Source organism: Fulmarus glacialis, unplaced genomic scaffold (genome assembly GCF_000690835.1).
Source record: "Fulmarus glacialis isolate BGI_N327 unplaced genomic scaffold, ASM69083v1 scaffold4932, whole genome shotgun sequence".
Taxonomy (NCBI): domain Eukaryota; kingdom Metazoa; phylum Chordata; class Aves; order Procellariiformes; family Procellariidae; genus Fulmarus; species Fulmarus glacialis.
In genome coordinates, this window is record NW_009195804.1 from 37,419 (window position 1) to 59,669 (window position 22,251).

The following is a 22,251-nucleotide window of genomic DNA, read 5'->3' on the forward strand; positions in this document are numbered from 1 at the left end:
ATCACGTTCAAAGCTATCACCCTAAAATGGTGATAATGCACCACCCACGAGGAGTCTTTACATCGCCTACACAAGTTAGAAATGGGCAGTGCAAACATGCACTAAGAATCGGTAATGCAAAAGTCAATTAAAAAAGGTGAAACCTCCAAGGATGCACAACAACTCCAACGATTTTACAACTGAATAGTGTAAGCTTCATATAGTATCAGGCAGCAGAGTATAAAAATGTTCACAAAAAGTTTAGAAGAAATTTAGTAATTTTGCCTCAAAGATGTGCATTTTCCTCATTTTACTACTGCAGAGGTAGACAAATGTATGCTCAATCAATTTGAGAGCCTACATTAGCTTTTCTCAACAGGAAGCAACGTTGCTAACGAAGTGGTAAATTCAGTGTTAATGAGTGGCTTCACTGTTACCACCTCTGAGGTAAAACCTTCCATGTTCCAAGTTCCACCCATCTGTTCTGGTGTGAGGGGTTCAGAGGAAGAACAGACGCTTCCCATTTATGCAACTTCGTCGGTACCCCCCGAACAGCGGGGAGGCAAACTGAGAATATTGTGCCTGCTTGGAGATTGCAATCCTCATTATCAGAATGGCTCCTGAAAACTTTTCACAGGTTTACGTGATGAAGACAAAACCATGTTGCTCTACATACAAAACCATACTGACGCTAAATATTAGTGTTAAAGCTTAAGTTAAAAAGGTGGCTAAGGCACCATACGATCACCTTTAAACTGAGACTCTCTTCAGAGTTATCATGAGCAATATCTAAAACATTACACTGTGCAATCTTGTAAGAGACTCCTTTCCATATTGTGTATTTATGGAAATTGTGAACTATTCCATATGGATCTGATTAGAAGTCTTCTATGGCAATACAGCTGTCCCTACAGATTTTAGTCTTTGAATCAAGCCTGAAATGCTTACTGTATCAATAATATCACTGTTGCATTTTAATAATTTTCTGCTAATTATCACATTTTTTCCAGCTATCAAGGTGGTACAATTCACTATTTTACGTGCAGGACAACAAGAAGAAAGTTAGCAGTTTTAACAGCGTGGTATTAATGAAAACATATAAAATATATTTTTAAATTACAGTAATTTAGAGTCTTGTGATGACACTGAGCCAAGATGCAATACTTCATTTACATTATCTACTCCATGTGTAGAAATTTATGCAGTAACAATGACAGGTGTAACTAGACACATGTAAGAAAATATTCCACATAATGCCATCATTTTTGAGGAAACATTATCATCTAACTCGTATCATTCAGGAAGTGCAACACCCAACTGAAACACTACCTAATCTGAACACTCGGGGAAAAAAAAAAGAAAAATCAATCATTGGAACAACTAAGATGTAACCAAGGCTATGCAATATTCTTTGCATATTTCCATCACAGTTTTAAAATTATCTTCTCTATACTATATCAGAAATACATAAATTATTAGTTCTGTCAAAATACATAGTAATTAATCCTTACTTAGTGTATTTGAAAAATTAAACATTGAGATCAAAATTTAAATTTGCTGCAAATACTGGTTGTTATATCCTCTACCAGGGCAAGCACTACACAGTTGAGGTAATTTTTATTTAAACACATAGTGCAATATACCTAGGAGATATATAAGTGTAAAAATGGCAATGCTCAAAAAGCCTACACAAGCGTACACAATCCCAGGCTCATACCTTTGAAACACACTTTATGTAAAACACACACTAGGCCAAATTCAATTCAATTATTTCAGGTAAACCTAGAATGACTGTAGTGCAGTTAACAGTGTTATTCCTGGTTTACACGATACGCTATTTTATAGAAATTATTTCACATTCAAAAGTAGAAAACAAACAATTATTTAGCCAACTAAGCCACATTCCACCCCTGTTTAATTACGTGCTTTTAAATTTACATAATATTTAATACTGTTTTTCTTCAAAAAATTTAAGTTTTTAAGATCATAATGAGTTCTGCAGACATGACTGCCTGTGGCCAGATAGTCTAAGCATTAAAAAAGTGTAAGGTCAGATCTATCTTCAAGCTGACAGATCATAATTTAAATGCCTCAAGCTAATCTTATTGTCTCAAAAATCTTGAACATCAGTATTTTTGCAAACTATCAGCACTTGCTATAACACCCTTACTACACTACATCTTGAGGTTACTACAGAAGAAATGAGGTGATAATTGCATATTAACATAATTATTCCGTAATCCCTCTGAGCAAGCTTCCTAGGTCACTCAGTAATTCAGATTAGATGCAACCTTCCTGTCATCAGATCTATGCTGTCCACTTTCTGTTCATTAATAACTCCTTCTGATAGGAATGTACTTAATTCCATTGTTCTATGTACATTATTAATTGTATTTATTACCAGTAGGTTTACGACATTTACAAGTTCTTATTTCATGACAACCTTCACTATGTAATAGGGTCACACACCAAATTAAGACTATTGCCTTCATGCAATCCTAGTTCATTAAAGCTTACGCTCCAGTGCTAAGTGTACTACGCTGTTGGCTACTAGCAGCTGCAGTTAGAGATTTGTCAGTTTCTGTTTCAAAACCCACATTATTTTACAAGGATATACAGTAGATTTGAAAGCACGTTGGAGTTGAAAAATTAAGACTATAGAATTTGGTTGAGTTTGTATGTGTTTTGATATCAAGTTTCTCATTAAATTCATAAATACAAGCCAATGAGCTAAAAGCACAGAGCAGCTATTAAGTGGTACAAAAACTTAGAAGCCATCTCCTAAATGGATTGAATTTAATCAGCCTAGTTAAAGTAACTGAAGAAATACAGTGTCTTTCAGCAGTACTGTAATGAAGGCAAAAATATACTTGTCCTGTGCTGCGTAACTCCTCATAAGTCAAGTTCTTTAAGCAGTATGTGAATAACCAGGACACTCAAGGGATTATTCAAATATTCAAGAGATAGGAAAGGCATTTCAGGTTTGCACTGTTCCCATTTAGATTTTTCTTCAAGACTTTGTTATGTAAATAGAGAAACCTAACAAAACCTATTATTTCATCCACAAGCATTCCTGTAATACAGCTTTCTCAAATGACAGATTATATTAAAGATGATGCAACTAAAGTCACAGATTTTTAGGCAACAAAGAGCAGAGCAGAGAGAGCTTAAGTACATCATGGCACAGGACTAAAGAGGTGTCTCCTTCCATTTTGCTCCATTACGCAGTCTATTCCTTTAACAACTTAATCACAGCAAACATCAAGCACGGAGCTTCCATCAAAAGTGAAATGTTTAAGAACCTTTGGAAAATGAAGGTTTGTACAGAGTAATAGAGGAACTAGTAGTGTATTAGCGTAAAACAGCCACATATTGAGAAAAAAACTCAAGTTATTTAGAGGATAGCTGCACAATATTTTTGCCTTTCCATACAGTAATGTGTATAGTTCACACCTCCTGAGTTTTGGGTGTTAACTAGCAATATGAATACCCAAAGTCAATAAAATCATGATACTTTGATCATTAGAAGAATACCTACTACTTGTTTTCCACTTTATCTCTTCCTAAAAAGCCCTTCAGGTGGAAATAGAACCACAAAGCCTGACAACCAGAGGATGAATCAGTGACTCACTGTACCTTCCTCTAGCTTCTATTTGTGTTTGCAAATTAAGTTGTTGAAAATACATTCCCTTCTGCACAGCAGAGACACTGACTATTTGTAGACTGCCTTACTTAGCTTTGAAACCTACAAATTCACCTGAACGTTTCTGGATTTTTTTAAAACTTCTGTAGTGAAGAGACAGCTTGTTTAATATGCACAACACTATGAATACTGCCCTCCCACACCTACTTTACATACAAGTATATGATTATTAATATAACAACAGTCTGAGGAGTTCCACTGAAAATTAGTTATCTTCAATTCAGATCCATAGCTGTTCATACGAAAACACAAACATTGGAAAACTCTCATAGCTGATCAGACTCCCATATTAAAAATTATTTTTAAAGCAGCAAGAAAATTTACTGATACAACACTAAGAAGTTGTATTCTGCCTAAATAAAGAAATAGAAAGTTATTGACACCCATAACTTTTTGTTACACTGTTGAAAGATTCACTGAGTTGTCATATCTCAGTTGGAGAAAGTTGACCAAAGAGAAACACTGAATTATGGAGGACTCATCACACAAATGCAGGCTGTCTTTTCAGTAAGATATACTCAAGGAACATCAAACCACAAGTATGCTTTTTCAGAAAGTTTGTTTACCTGAAACTTTGTTTCTAATGAAACAATTTCTTCAAAAGCTGTGTGTCAGGTAGTAAGAAAAAAAAGGTTTCCTTAAAAATGTCATAATTTCAGAAATTTTATTTCTGGTCTAGAATGTTTAAGAGTGATATTTTAACATCTCACATGTGAAAGGAAACAGCACACAACTGAAGCATGACCATCTTACAATTCAGAAATCATAGAACAGAATACCATTACTGCCACTGACCATTCTTAATCTTATTTCTCTAATATTGATTTGCTTCGGAAAATAAACCAGTTTGTCACAATGGGCTGCATCATGCTAAAATTCAATACTGAAATCAATAAAATAAATGACAATACAATTTAAGTGTCACAAGAATCAGACCTATGGCTTTAAAAAAATACTCTTCTAGTTGTAAGTGCTAATGCAGCAGTTTAAAATGGTTTCATTGGTAGAGACTTTTCAAAGTGAGTTAGATATTTCTAAAAGATGCCTAGCCAGTACAAAAAACCAAGACTTTGAATCTGGTAACTTAAGAACAGTCACACATTGTCTGGCAACTCCACAGGCTTCCATAATTCCCCCCAGCACTCCACAACCCTGTCCATAGAGGACAGCCAAGTACTTAAGTCTCCACGTTCCTGCAGCTCTTTGTCTAGTTTAGATTTTTAGTAGTACAATCTAGTTTGAATTGCAGTGCCATTAGTTTCTACTAAAGATGAGAACTACAGTCAAATACTGAATTTTCCTAAATGCAGACATACATAGTAATGACTAGCAGCACTCCAGTAAGAGAAACAGAAGTTTGAAAAATACAGACTTAACGCTGTGATAATACACGCTATTTCTCTCAAAAACTGTTCCCTTACTTTTACATGCATAGATAAATTCTTTTCCTTTATGTCAATCTCACACACACCCCCACCATTTTTCTCTGTGAAGAAACTGAAGGTTTGAGAAAACACTTTTCATCTCTTTCATCACCATTACCTGTGTCTTTCAGTCAAATGTATTCTTAAGCCTCAAGTATGGTACCAACAATTGCTTTTATCTAGACACAATCCAATGAATAGTTTATCTCATTAACCACTAGCATTACAAAACAGTAAAGTTTTTCCTCATTGCAGTCTATAAATAAAAGCCCTGCTCCTATCCTTGTTATGAGACAATATTTTTAACAGGCTGCCAAAAAATTAAGGGCTGTGATCAGTGGTACAAAGTGTAGCTGGTGGCCAGTAACTAGAGCTGTATCCTGGTGTCAATACTGGGTCCACCACTGTTCATCATCTTCATTAATGACCTGAATGATGGGGCAGAAGGTACCCTCAGCAAGTTTGCTGATGATACAAGACTCAGCGGAGTGGCTGATACACCAGCGGGTTGTGCTGCCATTCAGATGGACCTCAGCAGGCTGGAGAAATGGGCTGACAGAAACTTCATGAAGTTCAACAAAGGCAAGTATGAATTCCTGCACCGTGAATAACCCCATGCACCAGTACATGCTGGAAAGCAGCTTTGCAGAGAAGTACCTGGGGGTCCTGTTGGACAGCAAGCTGAATGTGAGCCAGCAATGTGCCCTTGTGGCAAAGAAAGCCAACAGCATCCTGATCTGCATTAGGAGTGTTGCCAGCACACTGACGGAGGTGATCCCTCCCCTCTACTCAGAACTGGTAAGGCTACATCTGGAGTAGTGTGTCCAGTTCTGGGCTGCCAGTCCAAGAAAAATATGGAGCTATTGGAGAGAGTCCAGCAAAGGGCCACTAAGACAATTAAGAGACTGGAGCATCTCATATGAGGAAAGGTTGATAGAGTTAGGACTGTTCAGTCTGGAGAAGAGAAGGCTCAGTAGGATCTTATCAATGTGTATAAACATCTGAAGGGAGGGTACAAGTAGACGGAGTCAGACTCTTTCCAGTGGTGTTCAGTGATGGGACAAGAAGAAGTGGATACAAACTAAAATACGTGAGTTTCCATCTGAAAACAAGGAAAACTTTTTTACTGTGAGAGTGACTGGCATAGGTTGCTCAGAGAGGTTGTGGAGCCTCCATCCTTGGAGACATTCAAAAGTTGTCCCGACATGGTCCCAGGCAAGCTGCTCTAGGTGACCCTGCTTAAGGCAGAGAGGATTGGACAAGATCTCCACAGGTCCCTTCCAACATCAACTCTTCTGTGATTCTGTTTTAGTACACTTTGCCACACAGTATCCCAATTCTCACTTACTTTACTCCTCTTTAGAATGCATCATTTTTCCACTTTTTTCTTTCATTTCAAAATATCAGCAATATAGACACAAGAGTATTTTAATTAAAAAAAATTTCCAACCACTAACTTCAGATTTGTCATTCTGACACCTTAAGAAAATTACACAAAAATAATTAGGTATACAGCAAAAGTGCATTCTCTTTATCCCAACTTATGTAGAACATATTCACAGCAAAACCATAATTTGATGCCCCTCTCCCTTCTATCTCTTTTTGAGTGTTCCTGTTTTTCAGAGTTCTCTCACTAAATGAAACAGTATTATCACTCACTAAGTAAGGAAATACTATCACACTCAAATTTATAAACATGCATTTCCCAAGTCCCACCTCATTTTCTACTAGTATTTCTACAATTCAGGACTTTCCACAGGATGAATCCCTATTCTATGTCACAATTTACTTAGATACCTTCTTGATATGTCACACCTCAGAGAGGCCTAAGGATGCTGGATTGTCAGGCAATACAATAAAAATATTTCCTCCTCATAGAACCCACTCCCACCAGCAATGCACTGTTATAACTCCAGTCACAGTGAGTGAAACATTTCACAAAGAGCACGTTTAGGAAAGTACCTGCATTCTTCCAGGCTCTAGTCTCACCTCTACAGTCCTTACATGGGGGATAATACTACAATCAAAGACCTGCTGTCATCGCAGATGATTTTGGCTTGCAGAGGAGAAGCAGTAGTCTCAACATGAAGCCATATGCTGCCAAATTACTGTGCTATACTTTGGAATTATGCTTTTCTTTGCAGCATAGCCAATTTAAATAACTCCTGCCTTCCTCCACTCCCCCACATTCCTTCTTTCACACTTTATCAACAATTTCGTTATCCAGTTTAAAAGGCTGGGACCCACGCACTGCTGAATTGGCACAACCGAGAGGCAACAACTATGAGTAAGGGCACAAACTTCTACTAGCTTTGTTGACAGAAAAATCTACTGGGGAATCTTTTCCTAAAATTTATATCAATAAATAAAAAAAGTGAAAATGCAGAGAACATTTTAGAAGGCAAAAAAGCAGCTTTGGCAGTCCTCTGTTTAACTGCAAAAGACAATATTATGAAGAACACTACCATGAAGCAAATTGTATGTTCTAGGATTACTTGAAGTAACTACGGAATTGAAGTAAAATGCTAGAAGTAAATACTAAAATAATTCAACTGCAGAACATCAAATACATCTTTGGAGAATACTATTAACATAAGAAATACTCTTAAATTACATATTAGACATGATAGCTAGATTTTCCATAGAGACATACAAATGCAAATCCTTCCAGTAGGTTAAGTAAAAAGTATTTTCATTTCTAAAACACATCACTAACTTTTAGAAATTTTAAAACAAATCTACTCCCCCATAACCTACAGTTTTACAGAATCAAAGCCACTTTATCTGCTCAGAAACAAGCCCTTTTGAAGCCAGGTACTGCCACCAAGCGGTGGTGAAATTCTGTATGCTAATCTAATTCCTCACGTGTAAAGCACACAGAACTGAAAACATTCCCCCAGCTGCCAAATATAAGTGATGGTGTACTAACACAAAGACATTTAAAATTAATCAATCAAAGCAGAACCTACATAATTTTCATATCCAAATCTAAAACTGATTTTCAATTTAAAACAAATGTTTTTTCTACAATTTGGTCTTTTTGTTCAGATACGTTTTGTGAGCAGTCAGGTAAAGAACCCTTTCTTCCAATACAAATCCAATACATATCAACGAACTGATTCTAATAATTAGCTGTTTTCCATAACTCTATACAAATCCCCAATGATTACAACTACATGGCTACAGAAGTCTTATTTTCACGTTAATCCCAAATTTCAGAGAAAGGTGAATTCAGTAACTGAAGCTGAAGATCTCTTAAGGTATAAACATCCAGCTTGTTATTTGATAAGCTATTCAATGTACTTTTGTTAGTATGTAAAGATCACAACCAAACTGGGAAAGATTTTTAGAAGTCAGGTATATTTGACTATTTTTACAGGAATATTTCTCAAGTTCATTAAACTATACTGTTAGTTACCCGCATGAACTAGCCCTGAAGTGTCAGTCCTACAGATCATAGATGAGGAGAACTTGCATGACAACAACATGATGCCACATAATGGATTTACAGTTCAACTTTCTCAAAGACGACATTAAAAGCAGTTTAACCCAATTCTATTGAGACAGATCTTTGAACTTTGGAAAAATTCTGACCTTACTTATTATATTAAATAAAAGTTGTAATTCTTTTTATCCAGTATGACCTGAAACACATCTAGCAATTTCTCATGCTTTTTGCTTTTTTGGCTGATAACTAGTTGCTGTACATATTTTAATAGTATCACAAATTTTAAGATTGTCTCTCCTGCCAATGTAGGGAGACTGCTTAACTCCTAAAGCATACTATCTTTCCCAATTATAAAAAGAATACCTGAAATGAACACTCTGCTTTTACTCATTTAATTTACAACCCTAGTGTAACGAATCACATCAGTGATATTCACTCATCCTTACCAGCGAACTGGCTTTCATCATCCTCTATATTCTTTCAGTGATCAAGGGTTAAAAAGCTAGTAAGATTGTAAGTAACAGTGCCAGGTAAGGCCAAAAAAAAATCTTGTACCTTTTTAGATTAAGAACAAAAAATTCTGCCAACTTGGAGAAAGTTATCTTCCTTACTGATGAACATATGAAATAAGAGTTTTTAAAAGACCCAAAGCTATGTAACTGTGTAAATGACCAGAAGAACAGACAAAATTCATAATTCCAAGTGACAAGAAAAGATAAGGTCACTCCCCTAATAATTGGTTTTTGGTTGGTTGATTTTGTTTTTTTTTTTTAAAAAAGTCATCACCATGAGTGATTTAATGGCAGAAAACTCAACTTCATGTTACCAGGATAATATGAACAAGATGAAAATTGTTTGAGACTCCTGTCTGAGCCAAAGCAACACAAATCCCACATACTCAAATTTATCCTGTGCAGAATTCTGTATATAACCTATCCTTCTTCAACATCTGTGGTGGTATTACTCATTTGTTACATCCTCTACTTTTAGGTAAAGCAATACTAAATACATTCAAGACGGTTTCTGGAAGCAAGTCTGGTTTTGCCTGGTATCTTAAATGCTTAAAATCTGACCTCACTCTACACACTGTTACAGGGAAATTCAGCACAAGCATCTACCTTCTGTACCCTTTCCTGTTACACAGAAGTGTGACCCATTATACTGTTAACACATTGAGACCAAGTTTATTTTTTCCTAACTTTCCCCCATTTTTAAAACAAGATAGGTCCTCCTATGGAGCTCAGAAGATGCAGTCTGGAAGTCAGAAAACCTAAGAACAAAGACTATGCTTACCCCAATAAAGTACATTCACTGTTTGTAAATAGTATTTTACACCTGTGTGTTTTTAACTGGCAACAGATTTTTATTTCCAAAAGTCAGGCTATCATACCTTTTATATTTGCCTTAGGAAAGCGAATGATTCGCAATTAGAAAAACAAAAACCTGAAATCCTTTACTCAAAGTGTGCTTTCTGTGTAGGTTTTCTATCAGTCATTAGGAAATACACAAGAAAAATGTTTGAGCAAATAATTATTTTTTTCAGCTATTGCTTTAAGTGACATAAGCTTACACTAAAGGACAAGTCTGCACTGAGTTGTGGGAGTTAAGTTCATTGTCTAAAAGTCTACAAGATGCTGCAGTCACTACACTCCTGAGTGGAGACAGAAGACAGAGGCAGTTGGAAAATGCAAGTTGTTCTTTAAAATGAAGTCTTTCAGTCATCCTTGTTTCCCCTCTCTGAACCTTCTTCAGCTCTGCTATGTCGTTTTTCAGTCACAGGAATAGACTAGTACTCAAGAAGCAATACACATTGCAATGCAATGCACCTATGGTACATCACAAATTTGTATAACCAGATCTGTTTTTTGTTTTGTTCTAGTTTTTGTTTTGTTCCCTGATAATGCATAATATTTTCATTGATTTACTGACTATTCAGTTGTCATTTTCACAGAACTGTCAGAACCTCAAGATCTCCTCCAAGCATTAACAATACCGATCAAACGTCATTACACTGTTTCCATGTATTCTTGTACACATTTTTCTGTCCTCTTCTTATGTATGCAAGAGAACAGGCTTTCTCCTCAGAGACCAGCTTTTTTCTATTATACACAGCTAACCACCATTAAGATGAAAGGTCTTTGTGGAGTTTCATTCAGAAGAATTCATGCTTAAAGAACACACTCAGTTATTTATATATTACAGACTTTTCAGCTAATTTTCTGTATTTAAACCAGTAATGAGATAACACATAAATTAAGAAGAGACAGAACATAAACTGTAAGCATTAAGTACTGAAAGCACTAGAAGGCACAGGGAACAATCTAAATCTTACTGTGAATTCAAGTCCCTCCCTAGGCATGATTCTTGTTTTATACTCCTTCTCAGATAAAGAAAAGTATTTCCTTTTGCAGAGTTGTATTTATTCCGTTTCTCAAAGCAGCACATTCTAGAAACCTGCAAAGTCAGGCTAAGGCAAGTAAACATTCCTCTATGCATAAGTATATGCATACAACAGCAGTACAGCTTACTTCTAATTGTTCATAGTTATGAATTGTCTTCTGAACTAAGTCCTGAATCAGTTATACATTATACAAAGGAACAACACTGAACAGAACAGTTATTTTAAAGTCCCCACAAAGCATTCTGCTATAATCAGTATTTTAAAGTTGACAGCAGTAGCTCTAAAGTCTTAGCAGAGCAGAACATACAAACAAAGCAGGTCATGTCTATTTTAAAATGCACATGCTGCATTTTTAAAGCTACATTAAGTCTACATATTAATTGGAGATTAGAAATGAAGAACAAGCTCATCTGAGCAAACAGGATCTCCCTCTCACCTCTTCAAAATATCAAGTCACCGCAAGCAGCTGTATTCTAAGAACACATATTAGTCAAACAGCAAGCAGGAAACTTGAGAAGCCAGCTTTTGTTTGTTACGGAAGCCTATGTACGTAAGTCCATCGTGCCCTGTCTCCACAGCAGAGAATTTACCCAGCTGTGAGGCCTCACCTAAAGATACTCTTGAAAGAATCAAACTAAAACAGATTAAAGCAAATTGCTCTTTGTTAAATGTTTCACATAATTTAATGGAGAAGAGATTAATTTAATAGTTCAAAGTCTTCCTGAAGTAGAATATCAAGTAACTTGAAGAGAAACAAAATCTGGGCTTAGGTAAATTCTTTTTCTCAAAATAAGGCGGGGGGGGAGAAATGCCAAAGTTACAGAAAATTTTTCCTAGACGGACACTTTGCAATTGCAAATGGACACCTAAGTTCTACAGCTCATGAGCACCAGCAGTAAATCTTCATATACTTTATCTTTCAAATAGCTCCCAAAAGGGTTCCTGAGGACAGGAAAGGGAAAAAAAAAACCCAACAGAATTTCATTATTAAAAATTTGAAATGCTATTCTGGTAGCTGGTCAAATTTCCCACACAGTTATTTATTAATAGAATAAGTGCAAGTTTAACATGGTGCTTTGACAATGCAAAGTACACTTCCAGTACTTTGAAACCAGATGGGTAATATGCAGAAGATGAAATTAATTTGAAGTACTCATAATTTTGGCTCTCAACAGCTAGCAGAATGCCTTGATAGCTTTTTGACTATAATAGTTTACAGATGAAAAGCATAATTATCATCATAATCTTAAATACTAGGGTTTTGATCCTATTTTGGTATCATTGAAGTAATACTACGTCCATAAATTACAGTAATCAAGATACAAGTTTCAATACAATTCTCACTGGCCACTTTTTCTGAGTGTTTAGCAGTATATGCTAATGGATCCAAGGAATTTGGAAAAAAAAACCCCAAAAAACCAAAAACCACCAAACCCAAAAACCAAAACAAAACTCCTCACCTTTGTTTGTTTGATTTGCATTAAGCTGTGAAATCCACTTCCACATTGAAACAAACCTGCAAAATAAAACAAAAACTTACTATACAGCTGTCATTGCTTTCTCTCTGTGTTCTAGACTATCAGACAAGACAGGCAAAGCACAGAGATGAGAAATTCACAGCTACAAATGTATTCTATCAGTTTTGTCTCAGGGTAGAAATATCAAAATTCAAGTGGTCTTTTCTCAAATACACGTGATTTCCAAATAACATAGATGTTGGTACTTTAATTAAAAAATCCACCAAGAAATTGTATCAAATATACATATCCTATTAAACTAAATGGGCAGAACAGGGGAAAAAAGTTACATGGCAAGAAAAGCTCTGTTGTATTTTCTGCTAGTGCCTTCAAAGTCAGCTATCTTAAGTTCCCTGAATGGGGAATGAAGCACAGAAAGGAAATGGTTACAAATGAAAGCTTTTTTTTCTTTTAATCTTTTTAGCAAAAACAATCAACATATCTGAGACTAAGTGTTAGAGGGTTTTAAGGCTGGGTTTCACTAATTCCTCACCTTTCCTAGGAAAGTTTTGTTTATTATTTTAAGGCTAGATGGCCCATTTTAAAATCATAACTTACTTTGCCTTCATGAAGGCTGATTAATGTCAGATTAAATGCTCTGTTTTCAGTTTTGCTCATGGATCTTTAACAGAACTAACTATACAAGGAAATTTTTCACTTCCTAGTTGGAGGTATCAGACTATATAACATTTGGAAGAGACTCTGAAAGTCACCGAAGCTGCACAAAACCAAGAATGGATTTGGGTACAGCATCTCTACAGAACGGGGTCTACTTCTAATGACGACACACCAACTAGCATACAGCTTTACAGAGAGGGTTATTCATATCTAGACTAAACTAATGTATCCATCACCAGAATTAACTCTGAAAGAGATACTATCCCCATATACGGCCTAAGATTCCTCTCCTCAATTTGTTTACACACAGCTTTTTGATTCTGAGTTCCCCACTCAGCCTGTAACTGTCTCAAAGCCACCTGCCTAAATTACAAAGAGAGTAAAGAAAGACAGACCTTTCAAAAAAGTCTTGCTGGGCAATACAAAGCAACAGAAGACAAGTCTCCAAGCTCCTTTCCCTAGCCCCAGGATAATTTCCTAATTATCACATTAAACTGTAGCCTTTACGCATTAATGTTATTCAAGAGATACGCTCATTTCTCAAATAAGTTGTATTACAGAAAAAAAAAAATTCTTTAGTTAGGTTTTAGAGTAATATTTATGCGCCTAGAGAAGCAGAAGTGTTATTTTCAAGCAGCAATGGAGCCCTACTGTATGTTACAGAAGGTAAATGTAAAGGTACAGTTAAAAAAGCCCACAAAATACACCCTGCATGTATGAAGAGCCAAAATACCTTTCAAAAAATGAGAAAGAAGGTCTATGCAGGCTTTACATTAGCCAACACTAAGATCAGCACTAAACCAGACATCTCAGTAATCCTGTGCACTTTGGCTGGGCAGAGTCAATGCCAGTCTAACACTTCTCTCACTGCAAGTAAAAACTACATCGATGACTCTGCCCCCGTGCAAAATGATTTCACAACACCACTGTAGCAATTCTCATATCTTCTGAACATTGCAATTAGCTAAACATTAGCAGTAACTGTTCTCAACATAGATTTCATGGTTTGTGATTCAAGTGCAGACAGAATCTTTGCATCAAAGGATTGAGCCCAGACAACTGTAGATCACTGTAGTAACACAGCAGGCTGTCATACAACCTGTAACACTGTAACAGCTTCTTCATGGAAACACATTACTTCGGAAAAATCAATTTACTCTGTTGACATAAAATCGGAAGTCATACCCTACACTGCCTATCTGGAGGGCATGTACTCCTGTACTTACTGAATGTGCTCTTTGGAGAAAACTTAAATGTGAGTACTCTTGAATGTAAGTATTCTCTGGTTCACAGGGAGCTCACAGACCACGTTGGGAATATAAATTTGAGGTTACTCTATATTTACATCTGGCACAGGGGGAAGTGAAAGGAATAGAGAAGATGGGCCATCATAATTTGGATATTGTCCAGCTGAAGGAAAGGTGACAGAAGTTTCACAAATACATCATCAGCAAGCAAACTGCTGAAGGACCAAAGGGCTGGCCACTGCAGCCCTGTTACCAACTTCAAAGGGCCCTGCAGAATTAATTCCCCTTTTTGGGATTTCAAACCCACTGGTGTTCAAAGCTCCACCCAATGGGAGACAGTACATGCAGTGGCATGCAAATATCTTAAGGCAATGCAACCCACATCGAGACACTACATTCTAGCCCAGACTATTGACAGCATTGAGACTCACTGTTTAAGGCGACTCAACCTGCAGTACTTAACCAACACTCACCTCTCAAAGGTCCTTCTGCTGTCAAGGAAGATTCCTCTCACTCCAGCACAAACAATCAAAGTCTAATACCTACTTTTCATTTTAAGGGTGTTGACATTTGGAATAACTGAGCACCTGAAATTCTTTACCAGCAGATCCAAGAGAGATAGTTCTCCAAGACTCCTTAGGGAAAGGCAAAGATTGCAAAATCACAAATGCTTTGGCTCTGATTTTCCTGTCTTAATTCTCATTATCAGGAAAGGAAGCGAGAATGAAAGCCACTCACCCTCACCAGGTAATAAAGACAGCATCAAAAGGACTCAGAAGCAGGTAAGAAACGCAGTTACAGAGCATTCACCTTGAGGCCTCGCCATTCAAAGAGTGAAAAGGGGCCCACAGCAGGTACAAGGACCGCTGTAAAATGGTGAGGCTTCTGATGACAGATAAGCAGCTGCCTGTTCTGATAAGGGCAGAGAACAGGAAGCAGAAGAAAACTGCAACGGTGGAGATGGGAGATACCTCACATGTACCCCCAGTGATACTAAAGAAACACAAATGGACTGAAAGTGCTTAAAAGCACAAGCATTTCTCACTGATCAGTAAACGTAAACCAAGGCTGGTTCAGTGCTAGCAATGATCAATCACCTTGCCCAATGACAAAACAAAAAAGCAGCATACCAGTGATACTTCTTTTCATGCAACACATGAAAAAGGACAAAGTAGGCACAAGAAGTTCTCCAGCCTGCGTGCAATGACAAAGTCTCATCTGTGGGTATTGCTCAGAGACAGAAGTACAACCCCTCAAGTGTATATGAGCTACAGAGACACTCAAAGAGATTCTCAAAAAGCATTTGAGGAGTAATTTAAAAGGCTGTTTATACAGACTGTAAAATAATTGTTACAGATAATTACACTAGACTAGTTAAAATTTTTAATCTTTCTGGTTTCAGAGAACAGCTACAAAAGCTTCCATAATACTGCTTTCCCAAGTAAACAAAAGTTACCTAGCTACTCCTCTTGTCATTACAGCTGGATCTTATGTCAAGACTCAATTTACTTTTATTCACTTTCTATTTACGTTATTAGGGCCCTGTTTGCTATAATGAAATATCTCCTGTAACATGCCCCTCTCTGGGAAAAAAGTTTGAGAAACACTAAAATGCAAAGGAGTACAATGAGTAAATAAAATTTGCAGTAATCTTGACATGAGTTTTGATCTATTTATCTACTATTTAGCCCTTATTTCCTAACAGATCTGTGATAACCGACATTTCTACATCTATCTGGGAAAAGACACTTAACCATCTTCAACCACCAGCTTCTCCTGGAATGGCTGCAGTCAGGAACGTAATTCACAGAGAAGTTTTTTGGTGGGGTTTTTTGTTTGGTTGTGTTTTTTTGTTGTTGTTTGTTTGTTTTGTTTGTTTTTTAAAGAGAGTTATAACATAATACAAAACTAGCTTTTCCCCCCATAGCTAATTATGCTTGTGGGGAAAGGAAAGAAGAAGAAACAAAGGCTAGAATAAACTATACTATACAAACTACTTCTGTTGGTATAAGCTGCGGCTAAACAGTCCATTTCACCAGCTTAACATAAAATCACAGCAAAAGGCTTGCAACTGTAGTCTTGACTTCAAGTACTTTCTGGGACTCACAAATGTGATTAGTTGGTTGAGAGTGGTATTTACATTTATTAGGATACTGCTGTCCCAGCATTAAAATCTGCTAAATTCAAAAGCCGGGGGTGGGGAGAAATTTCCTTCTAGTATCTGATGCAGCTCTGGAAAACGTCCACAATCTTAGAGAAATCTAATAATCGTAAGAATCAATGCAGGAAAAAGCAGTCAGTAGAAAACAGAGATTACTCTAAGAAAAGGCTATTACAAGAAGCCCAGAAGAAGCTCCAGCTAAAATTGTACACACAACCACCAAGGATAAAGTAATTTCAGAAGAGGACTGAAAAAGCAAAAACTTAGCTGACAATAGTCTCCTAAATTAGTTAATACAGCTGAAAAGCTCTTTAAATACAAGCCTATACTGCCGTTTTCCCAAAAAGTAGTCAACAATGACCTTGTCTGTACAAAATGTAGTTTCCTGCTTTCTGTTTACACAAGGAGCTTTGATGCTCTTTGACTTCTATTAAAAAGTATATATAAAAAAACCTTAATCTATATTCAGCACCCACAAATATCTAGAACTAACATTCAGTGTAGATTAATTTAAATAATCACTCCAATTTAAACATGAGGTTTTCTAAAATCCCAAAGTTAATTCCCTTTGAGAATTTGTAAAACTTCTCTCAATCTATGCTATTCCAACCTTAGTTTAACCAGCTGAATTATAAATGCCACAACCAAATTTACCAAAATTAATTTGCAAAGGAAAAATAACAATCACTCTTCCTACAATAGTTAATGTCAAGCAATATTTAAGTGCAGGTACCCTACTGAAGCTTGAATTACCCAGGAGTCAAATTAAGCAAAAACTTAACACTTCACAACATGAAGAGGTAAAATTTAAGTCCTTTTACTGGAGATGCTTCTGACTTCAAAGAATCTGCAGTGACTAAACAAGAGCAAGCAAGCAAGGGACTGCAAGAGAGAAGATTGCCTTCTGCATTTTGAATCTCCTGCTAGATTTTGAGAGTTATCTGAAAAATAGTTCAAAGAAGTTACAGTTCTTCTTTTGTCAATACATCACAGTAAAAGCCACATGCACAGTTCCCAAAGCTGTGGTAGGGCTTTCACGTGGAAGTGTTGAAATCTCTCATTTTTCTACTCGGAGAAAGTTTTGCTTTTTGACAACACCCCATATGGGATGGTGAAGCACTTCAAGGAAAAGTATGACAGCATAGGAAATGAACACAACTGATCATATTTCAGACTGTGAAGCTGCTTCAGTCCAAACAAGAAGATTACAAGTAGACAAATGCAACATTAATAGGAGTACCACAGTAGGGAAAAAAAGTAGTCAGAGAGAATAGCTTGAATGGAAAAAAAGAACTTGTGTTTTTACCATCAATTAAGTCAAACAACAGATTTTATTATTTTTTCAAAAATCTGTATTACGTAAATAAAAAAATTGAAAAGCCATCAGAGGGAAAAATATTCTAGGTAGACTGGGGTTTGGACTAATAAAACATATATTGGTAAAAAAGGTTACTTTTCCTCTTCATCACTAAACAGATAAAGAAGTAAGCATTTAAAGGTGTACATAATAGGCACACAATAAAGATGAAAAGATGTCTACAGAGAAGCAAGGGGAAACAAACATAATTTAAGAGCTGTTTACTTTGAGCATAGATTATCCAGTAACCAAATATATAACAATCAACATACAAATGAAAGCATCATAAAAGAACTAAGCTGAAGCATCAGTTTAAAGATGAGTTCTGAAAACATTTAGAACTTCACGGCCTTAAGAGACAATATTAACATACTGTTTCTGAAGGTTACTTCTCAAAGGGTTTCCCCCTCAGCTAAGATTAGTTGTAACATTCTAAATATCATTGATATTTAATAAGTTTACAGTCCATCAATATCCAACTAAATTGAATGGCATTCTTCACAATGAGAATTACCCTAACATAAGCAATAAGCTGCAGAGAAATAATTCACCTTCTTTCTTTATCATTTCTCTACCAGTTTAAGCTACAGATCAACATACCACTTGCATAATAAACACCTGGACTTTTTCAGTCGCCCTTCAGCCTATTTATCTTGACCACATGAACTAGCTCTTCATTTGCTGCATTTATATACCTTAAATGTAACAGCTTCTCCCAAATAGGAAAAGCTTAAAGCACAGAATAACATCATCTCTCCATTCCACTCCAAAGTACTAATGGCACTGTACATAACCTCAGCATCATCCTTGACATCGAACACTTCTCCTTTCATTATGCTGTCAGCAAAATCTTGTCAATACATTACCTGTGCAGGAACTGCCACTACCCTTCAGCTACGGAATCACTCTCTCCTCCAGTCTGAATTACTATATATTCCTTCACCGTATCATCACATAAGCTTTACATAGAGCATCCCAAAATACAGTGACATACCCTCTGACTATAAGCACTGCACGAATGCACTCCAGAAAACAGAGTTACATGAGATCTTCCCCACCTCACAGAAATTGATTATGGTTCATTACAAATTTCTAATCCAAGTTTACACACCCAGTTTCTCAGCTGAAACTAAGTAATCGGAAATCCAAACCAGAAAGCTTCTTCACTGAAGTGCTTTTCTAAGGAACCAACAGCCTTAATTCAAAAACATGCATTTTGTGTCTTTAAAAAAAAAAAAAAAAGATTTTAGACACATCTGAGGCAGCACCTTCCATGTGCTCATTTTAAGAAAACAGCCTGTTACATTTCAAGGTTCATTTTTAAAATACCAAACTGTACAGTGGTGTTAGACATTTGTAGTGTCACCCTCTCCTTTCTACAAAATCCACATAATTTTAATAAAAACATGAAGGAGGCAAAGCTAAGCATAAGAATAGAAAAAGTTCAAGTTAAGGTTGTGTATATCAAATCAGTGCATCCCCTTTTGTGTACCACCAAGCAGCAACATTCTATTGTCCAAATGACTGTCTTTACATACTATGCAATTTTCCTACACTTGAAAGTTGCATTTTATGCATTTGGCATATATGCCTGTAAATGAGGCAGGATTCCACTGAAATCAGTCAGAAGGTTTCGTACAAGATACTGAAGAAACATGTGAAATAAGATTGTACAATAAAAATAATACATATGTACAATCAAAGTAAATAAAGCATGTGTGCTACTTCAGAAATACCATGTTTAGAGTACAGATACTTGCATTCCAAGTCATAGGCAACTGTATATTTTAGATGCATACTTTAACTAAAGGCCTTCTTAATTTTTGCCAATGACCACTGAATGATCTTTTGTAAGTCCCCTGAATAGAGAATAGTTTATCAGCTCCATCTCTGCTGAATGAATCCAGTGCCTTTTCAGTTGGGAAGTCTGACCGTGAACTTGACCAAAACCCCTGAAAAAACGAAAGAACTACAGAAAAACGGCATCCGCTATAGGTATACAGGACACATCACACATATGGGACTTTGATGAAGAGCAGACAGAGTTTATTGTCAGTCCATACCTGCCATCAAGTCTGCCACCTGTCAAATCCTGACACACAGAGAAATGCATCAATTAATCTTCACACATTCACTGCACTTCATATATCCCTTTCCTGACGTACTGCATTACACACCTCTGAAATTCAACATAACTGCACTCTTCCCTATTAATAAAAAAAACCTGCAAAAAGTTTACTCCACAAAACATACACTTACATCCTTATGAAATAAAATACAATGCAGATCCCTGAGTAGATTCTACTCTAGAATCTGATCCTTATTTATAAATCTTCAAACAGGATTTAGCTTGGCCATGTTTTTTTTATTTTGAACTCAAAATATAAAAATATCTTAAACAAAAGCTTTGCTGTGTGAAAAAAACCATTAAGGGCTTAATTTCTGAAAGCCAGAATTATGTTACCAGATACACATACTTTGTGAAATAGTATCAGGTTTTTTTTAAAAAAATTATTACCATAAGAGATCAATACTCTGTACTGGTTTTTTTCTGCAAGTTGTTTTATAAGGACAGTATGTTTATTAATACAATTTAAAATCATTAAGCAATGTTTTTGGGTAGAAAAAGCAGTAATTAGGTTTTAAAAATATTTACTAGAAATTAATTTTTACAATAAATAGATTGGTATTCTAAAACAAGAAGCCTGATGATATCCATTAATATCTAAATAGATTTAAATCTCTGTTCCCATTAAGGACACTTTTACTTAGAAGCAGTATCTCACATAACATTTCTAATAGTAGTTAAAGCAGCACATTAATAGTCAAGCCATGTTGTTACTGTAGCAACAATGATTTCTGGTAGCCATTTTCTTTTCAGCTTTAACACTGTTCCAAAGCCAACAGTCCTTACTGCAATCTCTGTTTAAACCCAAAGGCGGCAAACTGCTGAACAGTTTCCTCTCTGGCTACATATTTCAGATACCTCTCTCTAGACTGTCTTCTTCAGTGTGACGTACTTACCTAACAGTATTCTCTAATGCTGGACTCGATACAATTTCAGTTTACACTAATGAAAATACAACAGTATGGCAGTCCACTTTTTAAAAAAAATTCTACAATTTGGAGACTAAACAGTTTGCAGGACACTGGAGGAGAACAGCGATGCGATTAATTATTTTAACCTGCAGGCTCTAAGAACACAGCTCAAGACAAGATGACCAGGTAGCAAGCTTATAGCCTCAGTCATTACACTGACAGCTGCCACAGAAAACCCCTTCTAAGATCACAGATTACAAAATCAAAGCAATTACAAAATTTTGGCTGTAGCCAAAAACAATTTCTTAGTAGATTGACATCTCTCTCAATTTTCTGTATTTAGAAAACCATTTTAAGACAAAACTAGTGTACACATTCATTTCCAACTCCCCTACATTTCTGCAGTCTTAAAAATGACAACACCTGAAACACTTTCCTGGCTTTCTTAAGACTTCAATACAGTTTTTAAAAAAGATTGAACCTAAAATCCTACAGCTCAAAATTAGTGATAAATGATACTATTTTCACTTCTTTATTTAAAATCTCCCTTTCTTGACAGTTTCACGACAGTTTGAAAGAAAGCAGTGATGGGAGGGCACTAATAAGAAAATGAAATACATAACCACTCGTAAGAGCAATGGGAAGAAATAGCTAACTGGTATTAGCGCATAAGTACCCCCTACAAAACAGGATCCTAAGTCCACATTCAGTTCCTCACAAGTTTGTTTCAGCTGAACGGGTAGCTATGCTGGGATCACCAGCTCTAATGCCTGCTGTTGTCTGCCTAGACAGCATTTCTGACAATTCCTGTAGACCATGGCAGGAAAGGGAATCTCCTGTTCACAGCCTCAGAGGAAGTATATTTTCTATGCATGTGCAAATGTAAAATCTAACAAAGATTTCCTAGAGATTTCATGCACACTTAGACTTCCATAAGTAACTGTAAACCTGTGCTTATAAACTAGTAACAAATATCTCATATGTAGGGGCTTAAGCTTAAAATGAAGGTAGGTTTATGCTGAACTCTGAATTGGTGTGGCTGCGATTTTATTCTGATATCCCTATGACAGTAACCTCCAGCAGAGGACAGAGTAGACACTCTGGAGTATTAGCGTGCTTACCAGAGGACTAAGCTGTCACTACAACAAATGTTCCAGTATGAAGAAAATAACCGTATAAAATAATAACTTAAAAATATAAACTCTAGTACCGGCATTCTTCCTGCAATAGTTTTGTCCAAATAAAATATACATATATTTTATACAATAGGATTCAACTACTGCTTATCACATTTGAAGTGAAGTTACAAAATACTTTGCTTTCTAATTGGGTTCGTATATATGCTATTACTTAAAAT

At 36.2% G+C, this 22,251-nt stretch overlaps 1 protein-coding gene across 1 annotated transcript in view; it reads right to left on the reverse strand.

The window, feature by feature from the left end:
* The window catches only part of ZNF644 (zinc finger protein 644), a 30,563-nt gene extending 18,092 nt beyond the window's left edge, over positions 1-12,471 (reverse strand). The window contains exon 1 of the mRNA XM_009588210.1: positions 12,416-12,471. The gene's annotated coding sequence lies outside the window, so the exon portion shown is untranslated. The remainder of the gene's footprint in view (positions 1-12,415) is intronic.
* Positions 12,472-22,251: the final 9,780 nt, after the last annotated feature.